The 9699-nt window shown below is 29.9% G+C and overlaps 1 long non-coding RNA gene across 4 annotated transcripts; it reads left to right on the forward strand.

Annotated features, from left to right (window-relative positions):
- The first annotated feature begins 2656 nt into the window (after positions 1-2656).
- LOC107900119 (uncharacterized) lies at positions 2657-8256 on the forward strand. 4 transcript variants are annotated; one of them, XR_001684822.2, is made up of 4 exons: positions 2657-2983; positions 3272-3353; positions 7280-7651; positions 7727-8256. It is a non-coding gene; the product is annotated as an uncharacterized lncRNA (long non-coding RNA). The 4 variants fall into 4 exon arrangements; XR_001684823.2 differs by having other exon boundaries at positions 7284-7651; XR_005905098.1 differs by having other exon boundaries at positions 2657-6527; positions 7284-7651.
- Positions 8257-9699: the final 1443 nt, after the last annotated feature.

The raw sequence follows: 9699 nt of genomic DNA on the forward strand, positions 1-9699 counted from the left end.
TCGTACATTTTGCATGAACGATCGAACATCTATATATTCATCAGTCTCAATAGACAGACTTGTAAATCCCTCTGAATTCTCTTCAATAGTGCGAACTGTACCTGCATCACCAAGAAGTCTATTATCAGCACCAGTTATTGTAATGGGGTTCGCATCACTTTTTAGATCCCCTGCAGGTTTAGAGAACCACGCATGAGGCTTTAATTTAAAAAAAGCTATAAAAATAATTCTTAGGTTTCTCTTTCTTCTCAAGAGTATAAGCCCTAAATCATCAGTGGCTTCATGTGGCCATGTGAATTGTGCAGACAATACCCTCATGGTGTCTGCACCATTACCATCATCAATAGGCCACCATCCATTAAGACTCAAATTTAAGAAGAAGTGATCAAACACATTCCTAATAGTAAGCACTTCCTCTAAATCTAGTACACGACCCTTGTAAAGTCTGTAATACTAACCCCCTCTACTTCAGACATAATCTCTCATTTTTTTCAAACACATACTCTTACTAGGTATCGACAATTAGTTGGAAAATCAAAAATAAGCTTTAAGCTTGTACTTAAACAGTATGAACTTGCAGAGGTTTAGACAAAAGTTTGAAGACCAATTCAAGATGATTGATTCTACATTTTTGCGATGAGAGAAATAAAACAAACCCACCTAATCTCCCCAATTGCACACTTTCAATCGGTATAAATTCTGGAAAACAGTGACCAATAGCACTTCCTCTTGCCGACTACATTGAATGAAATATGCCATTGCGACCAACCATGAAAAGCCAGATAGCTGCCCTAGAGCTATCCTGTATTCATCAAAAATATGGTAGAAGAAAGGGTGGGTTGGTAAATACAAAACCTACTTCTATCACATGTAGTGGAAGTAGAAAACTTCAATCAATGGTCACTTAATCTATTTAATCTTTCGGCAATTGAGAAGTTGTAAATGAAATGGGTAATTGAATTCCCCGAGAAGCTAAAACACGATTCATTTCTCCCTATTTGGTGGTGCAACCATAAGCCTTTATCTCCACTAGAGTACTCACTTAATGGCGTTTTTAAGAGATACCTTGAATAACACAACCATTTCTTCTTATCCTAACCATGGTGTTCTAATAAACCTAGAAAAAATTCCAAGAATGATAGGGGGTTTTAAGAAAATTACGTGTAAAGTTGTTCTCTTTAACAACAGCTCATTTTCCAAAATTTCGAATTTAAGTAGTTTAATTTTTACAGCTGAGGTAACTCCTTTTAAAGGAATTTTACACTTTAATGATTCCTATACCCGAGAATAAGGGCACAATTAGCTGTGTATAGCTATACCACTCCTTAACACGTGGCAAAATGTATGTGACAAGTTATTGCACAAAACGTATTTAATAAACTTCTCCTTATGTGACCTCTCATATCTAGAAATCACGTTCTAAGAAGAGTCACTTTATAACTTTCTTCAAACCAATTAAAGGACAATTTGCTATAATACTCACTATTACTGACTCGTTACCGACTCGCTACTTGATTGGGTCTTGACCCATACTTTATGCGGTTCTCACTTTAAGTTTGCATGAAAGGTGCTCACAATCTTCTATGAGACCACACAATGTAGGTTTGCACTACCATGTGGGTGAACCCACATCTAGAAAACACGTGTTAACCCTAGAGTAGGGTACATGTTGACATGTATGAAAACCTACCTACAATATCACATCTATAAATAGTAACTATATCATATAAATACATAGTTTAACCCATCTAAAGGAAACACACTCTAAAATATTGAACATATCTATAGTTTAAAAACATTCATTTTTGTCCAGCAGTTGATAATATTTTAGTTCTCATTATAGTTGACACCATCTAAACCCTATTAGCCAATAAACTAATATTTATGATTTTACTAAAGTATTAAATAAAATTTCAAGCAAAAAATATTTTAATTTATATAAATAAAAATCAGATCAAATTGAAAAAAAATAGCACATCTGTTGTCATCCAAGATAGTCAATACTGTATCAATAGATATACCATTTTTCTATTAGTACTGGTACGTACCGATACCTGACTATTTTGGTATACCGTTTCAGGTTTATCACTATATTAGGAAAACATTTGATGTATTATGTAAAAATATTTACAAATATCAAATAATTTCAAATATAAAATTTTAATTAAAGAAAAGATTTAAAAAATGTTAGTGGCATAGATTCAAAAACCATTATATGTAAATTTTATGATACTAAAAAATATTCATCAATTATATAAAATAGTAACAAATATAATCTATCATCAAACAGATTCAAAATAAACAAGGAAAAAAGTTCATAATTCAACAAATCCAAAATAACGGAACAAAATGTTTCAATATACTAACAGAGATCAATCGATATGCATTAATACAATTGATACCAATCAAAACTTACACAAAATCATAAGCTAAAATTTATTGTTTTAATATACTAATGGAACAAAATGTTCCAGTCGATACAAGCAATACTAGAATTCTAGCAACTACCATGATGCCATTCCTACCCACCATTGAAAAAGAAATTTATAGCATGTTTGGTTGGGGGCTTATGAATTGATTTCAACCCAATTCGGTGGGCCCACCACTAAACATTAGTTTGGTTGACTTTAATATCTATTACCATCTGTATGGAATAGGGTGTTATTTCAGGAAAAGCCAGCATAACTATTCCCTTTCTTTAGCATTGAATGGTGATTCAGTGCATGAAGAGTAATTTTTTCCCCATTTTCATTTTTTTCCCCTACGTTTCTGAAACAGCTCCCTCCTCCCTTAACTTGACAATCCCTCTCCCATCCTTCCTCAGTCGATACCATCAAATCAGTTGTTTTGTTTTTCTAAATCCAAAAATTAGGGCTTCGAATTGTTCTCCCCCTAAGCTATTTTGTCGTTGAAACAAATAGAACTGCTCAAAGGCATACTTGAAATCCAGTTATCCTTTCATTCTTGCCCTACTCCTTCTTAGGTTTTTTTTTTCTTTTTCAAATTTTATTCATTTTTTATTTTTTTTATTTCATTTTGCTCTTAACTTTGATTGTTTTAGGGTTTTTTTAAATCTCATTGTTTTTGGTTGTTGACTTGGATTGAAATTGCTAAATTCGAGTTGTTTTCCTTTTGGAGATTGTAGCCTTGATTGTTTTCTTCAAATCAGTCAAACTAACAAAATTTCTCAATTTTCCTTCTTTGTTTATGAAGTTGTATAATTTATTAATTTCTTTTATGGATTTTGATTTGAGATTTTATATTAAAACAGCTCATAGAAAGAAAGTATGGGAATCGCATCTTGATTTATTTCCAGTTCATGAAAGCATTCGGCAGAGTCTAAGTTTAAGTTGGTAAACATCGATGTGCCTTTAAAAATTTCACACGTTTTCTAATATATTCTTTTATTGGAATGCACATATTCGTTGGGGCCAGGTTTGAATTGTTATTATATGGGTACTGGCTTACTAGTGATGTTTCATGATGTGTTTTCAATTTTTTGAAAGGCTTAGCTAAGCACAAGGTTTTTTTTTTTGATTTTGTGTGTTGGAAAATGTCATAATATGGTGGTTAGTTCTTGTTAATTGTTAAGATGGACATCCATCCTAAAACGAATTAGCAATAGGTGGAGAGGCCATTGTTGTGTTTATTTGCCTAAGATACCCCAATTTGATATGTGGGATTTCATTTTATGACCAATTCATTACTCCCCCTCATGTATGAGGACGATGGACCTATCACTTGACATAAACTTCACATGTAGTCATACTGGATCTATTGTGCGACATGAATTTTGCATTGTAGGCATAATAAGTCTTCCATCGGGGGACTAATAAACGGGAATAGGTACCCCCCAATTGTAGGCATCCACCCTAAAACTTATTAGCATTTGTTTGAAAGACCCTTTTTTATATTTTTGTGGCAAAGATACCCCTAATTTATCATCTGTTTTTTTTTCACCATTTAAGATTTCTTATGTTTCAACATTTTTTTGAAGGATAGGCCAAATTTATTGTGTATACAAAGATTTTTTGCTTTTAGTTTAACAATATTGATTTTAATGTTGGTGAAGTTCTATTATTCCAGTTGTTGACATTACTATCTTCACCTTTATAATGATATGATAAACATCATCATCTTTACCTGTTTTCTTTGTTTTTTAAGCGTAAATTTTCTCAGTGACTTTCCTTTTCTTTTCTCTTTTATGGATAGAGGTATGCTATCCATGTTTAATTTTAAGATGGGCACCAACCAAAATCCAAATAGTAATAGGAAAAGAGGCCATGTTATATTTATGTGCCTTAGATACCCAGAATTTAATAGACGTGGTTTTTTTTATCACTTCAATAGTTCTTATGTTTCAACTTTGTTCTAATGCACTTGCCAATCATTTTTCCTTTTATTTATTTTATTTTGAGTCTACCAATATTAATGTTATTTTTGGTTTGAAATTTTATTTTTGAAAAACTGCTTTTCTTTTATACTATTTTTTTCCTAGAAAATGTGTTTGGTGAATGAACAAGAAAAGCTGGTTTTTTTTTTTAAATGCAAAATGTTGAAACATGTCTTATCTCACTGTACAGACTTTTCTACAAAGAAAGAAAATCTCCAATAAATTTATCACTTTATATATATCCAAAGTTCACAGGAGGATTTGAATTATTGGGAAATGGAGTCCCTGACTTTATTCATTAATGTGCTTTTCATTAAGAAGTCTTGATGCTGGTGAGAGTGATTTGGCTGTTTTCAAATAGTTAATAGTTTCAGGTTATTTGTTTAGACTTTAACTAGAGCTAGCAGGTACTTTCTTATGGAAGAACCTTTGATTTTTATGGCACATTCTAAAAAAAAATTTAGCTTTGGTAAATTGTGCTTTAATAGCACCTTCTTATACAAAAATAAAATTATATCATACTATGTGCATGAGAAATGACAATGGACCATCTACGATAGGTTTTTTAGCTAGAAAGATATCTCTAGTTTTCATTTTGTTAAACAATCAACTTGTTTTGTCTCTTGATGATTTAGTCATGTAGGAGCTATTGATCCATGATTGGAGTTTTTACCCACTCCTGGATTTGTAGTATCTGAAAATCTGCTCAGCCTTTCCAAAATAGTTTTTATGAATAAAAAAATAATTTACATATATAAATATAAGTGTGTATTATTAACAAATTATAATTTTAGTTCCTATACTACCTCAAATTTGAATCTAATAATACAAATACCAAACTGAAAAGAATCCATACATGTAACTACAACAAATAAATGGAAGTAAACAATTAAAGAGCCTATGGCCCTGTTAAAATTTTAAAACGCAATACATAAATACAACATGTAAACTTTTGTTCAAGATATTATTATTTGCAAAACAAAGAGCCGTTTTGTTGAATGAAATTTGATAAAGAAATTAATTTCAGGTTTTTTACTTTTAAAGATATTTGTAATTTCTATCTTGTGTCCTACAAAGATTCTTAATATGTATTGTTCATTTTCCTTTGGTAGTGTGTTATTGCTTCCTCTTCTATTTTGGCTTGATTGATTTCTTCCTCCACCTAGAGCTAAGCCTCTTGTATTCACTAAATCACTATAACTTCTTTTGTACTTAAATTCTTTGATTTTGTTTTACTGTTATTGATACTAGTTTTGAAGAAATGTAACCCTTTTACTATGATTTGAAGATATGTAACACTTTAATATCTTGCAGTAATGACTTGTTTGCCTTTAATAGTACAAAGTGAGAGGTGTAAAAGAATTAGTCTCACACTGACAGTATCGTTGCAAATGTGTACAATTGCTAGTTGGTTCTTACTTATAGACCAAAGATTAGATCATATATTTTAGATTTTTATGCAAAACGAGATTATGTGAAAAGACTTGTATATGCTAGTGACGAGTCCTGTATTGAGCAAATTAGGATGAATAGAATTGCCTTTTCTAAACTATATGAGATGTTTCAAACATTAGGAGGATCGAAATCATCAAGGAACATGCTTGTTGATGAGCAAGTGGCAATGTTTTTACATATCATTTCTTATCACCTTAAAAACTAAGTTATCAAGCATCACTTTAATAGGTTCAGGAAAACCTTAGTAGGTCATTTCACAATGTTTTAATTGCTATCATACGCTTGCAAAATGTGCTATTTAAAAGGGTAGAGCCAATTACAGGTAATTCTACAGACCCAATGTGGAAATGGTTCAAGCTATTGGAGTGAGTTCCATATATAGCTCAGACATAATTTAGTTGATTTAGATTTAAATATAGTAACCTAACCCGAGGTTTTATACATGTGATGTAGAATTGCTTAGGTGTTTTAGATGGATCCCACATCAAGATTAGGGTTCCAACAGTTGATAAACCTATATATCGAACATGAAAATGTGACATAGCAACAAATATGTTAGGTGTTTGTACACTTGATATGCATTTTCTTTATATTCTTCCTGGTTCGGAAGGTTCTGTTGTTGATGGACAGGTTCTTCAAGATGCCATTAGTAGGAGACATGGAGTAAAAGTTCCTCATGGTAAAGTGTAAAATTGGAGGAGTTTGAATTAATTTTGAAGACTAAACTTTTTTGGTAAAGTTAACCATGATAAATAGTTTTTTTTTCTTTTTTATAGGTTGCTATTATCTAGTTGATGTTAGTTACACAAACTGTGAGGGATTTCTCGCATCTTTTAGAGGACAAATATATCATTTGAACGAGTGGCCTCAGGGTTACCAACTAAGTACTCCAAAAGAATTTTTCAATATAAAAGATGCTTTGGGTTAATAAAACTTAGATGGAGAATATTTAGGACTCCATCATTCTATCCTGTGATGGTGCATAATAGAATCATTATTGCATGTTGCTTACTCCATAATTTTATTCGAACCTATATGAGTCTTGATCCTATTGAAGTGGAGTTGGGAGAAGGATTAGCTAGTAATGTAATAGATGACGATGAACCGAATATCGTAAATATTCATCCATTAGATACATAGGCTACTTAGAGGATGGAACTAGCCGATCAAATGTTCTATGAATGACAAGCATATAGAAATTAATTAGGTTTATGAAAACATAGTAGAAGGTTAAGTTGTTTATGTTATTTCATGTATCTAGTTCACAAAACTTCAGTGTTGTTTGAATTGTGTTTATGTATTGTACTAAACTTGTTGAATTATAACTTTAATTTATTTTCTTTTGATTTGCCATGTGTTATAATTTTATAAAGTGTCAAACTTCTAATTTATAATATCGAACTTAATTTTAATTTGCCTTTTTTTCTTAAGATAGTTATGTCAGGTTTTTCACAATCAAGTGCTTCTTCCCAAAATTCTTGAGGAACCAAAAGGAAATGGGTTTCAAAAGAAGATGATGCGTTGGTTGCTTATATGGTCAACTTGTACAACGTTGGAACCTATAACGCAGATATGGGATTCAAGGCTGGCTATTTAAATGAGCTGAAAAAAATGTTAGAAAAATTTTTACCTCATGCTATGTTAAAGTCTAAGCCTAATCTTAAATCGAAGGTTAGGACATTGAAAAGGGATTGGACAATTGTTTACAACATACTCAATGAAAAAGACCATAGTGGCTTTGGTTTGGACGAGCATAGATAGATGGTTGTTGCTGAAGATGCTGTGAGGAACTCATATATAAGTGTAAGAATTATTTCTTATCTTTATTATCTTATTTTAACCAAACTTATTTCTAATGTGGATTCATTTTTTTAATAGAGTCATAAAGCAGCTAGTCAATTCAGACATCGTTGTTTCCCATATTATGACCAACTTACTTCCATATATGCAAAAGATCGAGCCACTAGGAAATATGCTTAATCAGCTGCAGATATTGTTGAAGAAATAAATGTTGAGGAGCTACTGCAAATAATCTTGAAGAAGGAAACTATTATCGTGGATGCGAAGATGATGTTCTCTTAGATGAGATGGATGTCTCAGCTACACAACCGCAATTGCCGAAGCCAAACCAAGATGGTTCCACATCTTCAAAGAAGCAAAAAAAGATTTCTGATAGAAGTGAATAAATTTCTACTTCAATTACTGATGCTACCATTCTATTAGGGGAAAACATAAGGATTGTTGGCCTTCAATTAAGTAGGAGCATTGCCTCTGAGAAAGTGATTCAAGAAAGTGCTCAAAAATTATATCCGATCTTATACGAAGTAGAAAGATTAATTAAGAATGAGTGCTATCGTGCATTGAGCAAAATTCTTGACCATTCAATGCAAATGCTTATTTTTTTTTCAGTCTCCCTTCTTCAGTACAATTGGAATAAGTGAGAAGATTTCTTTCTGACCATTAAAAATCATGGTTGTGTTGGTGATGTTTTGATAACTTTTTTTATATGTAATATTTGGATGGCAAGATGCAATTAGTAGAAAGCCATACTAGTGTAACTTTTTGGTGTTGTGAAATTTAACATATAGATTATGACATATAAGTTAATGACATTATGTAACTTTTTGCTAATGTATGAACATTATGTTTGGATGTAAAATATAATTCTCAACTATTTATTAGATCTAATCTTTTGCTTTTTAGTTTAGAAGATGATTAAATTATTTGTTTCGTTAATGATATTTTAGCACATTAAATATGCATTACAATTTAAAAATAATAAAGGAACTTAATTATTAATTCATATTTTAATAATAATTATATTAATAATGTTATTAAATTATATATTATTTTATCAAATTGTATTTAATAAAAATTATGTTAAATATGATTAAATTATTTATTATTATTAAATTATATTTAACAATATTCTTATTAAAATTTAATAACAATAACAATAATCATTTACCTAAAAAAATTCTATTAAGGGTATTTTGGTATTTTAAATATTTTTCCTTATACTATTACAACATCTATTCCATTTAACTAAACATAAAAATACTATTACAACTCTATTTCATTCTATTCAACAAAAACTGAATTACTAATTAAAATTTTGTTTTATTACAATCTTATTTCATTTTTCCAACCGAACGTGCTGTTAATTTCCGTCCACAAAGAGGCTTCGGGCCTTCGCTTCGGCTCACATGCATCATCGGGCTGCTTGTCCAATAATGTTCCCTCATCAACTAGATTTAAGGTACTTAAAATGATCCCCAAACATTTTATTTTCAATTAATTTCTTCATCTTTTTTTTACGCTACTTAAAAGTAATTATATATTCAAAATGAAATATGATTATTCAAGGGTAAAAATTAAGGTTAAGAATTTAGTTGAAAACAAATAAAGGACTTAAGTAAAACGCAAAATAAAAATAAAAAAAAAATATATAAATTGGTATAATACAAGGTTTGTTTTTAATTAAATTAATGGAAATTTTTAAAATTATACATGAATTTTGATTTGATGTAATTATACATATAAAATTTTAATTGTGGTTCAAATGTATATATAAAATTTTAATTTTAATTCAATCATACACATTTTAAGAAATAAATACATTAAATTATTTTGATATTAAATATATAATTATTTGTATATTAATGTATATATAAATATAAAATGATATTATATCAATAATTATATTAATAATTTATGAGAAATAATCAAATAAAAATTTTATGTATAAAAATATACAAAATTAAAGTTTATGTACAAAATTTTACATTATGAATATATCTTTAAATTAATAAATTTAAAAGATTTATTTTTTAATATATTTATTTAGCCTT

The sequence above is a fragment of the Gossypium hirsutum genome, chromosome A11, assembly GCF_007990345.1.
Source record: "Gossypium hirsutum isolate 1008001.06 chromosome A11, Gossypium_hirsutum_v2.1, whole genome shotgun sequence".
Taxonomy (NCBI): domain Eukaryota; kingdom Viridiplantae; phylum Streptophyta; class Magnoliopsida; order Malvales; family Malvaceae; genus Gossypium; species Gossypium hirsutum.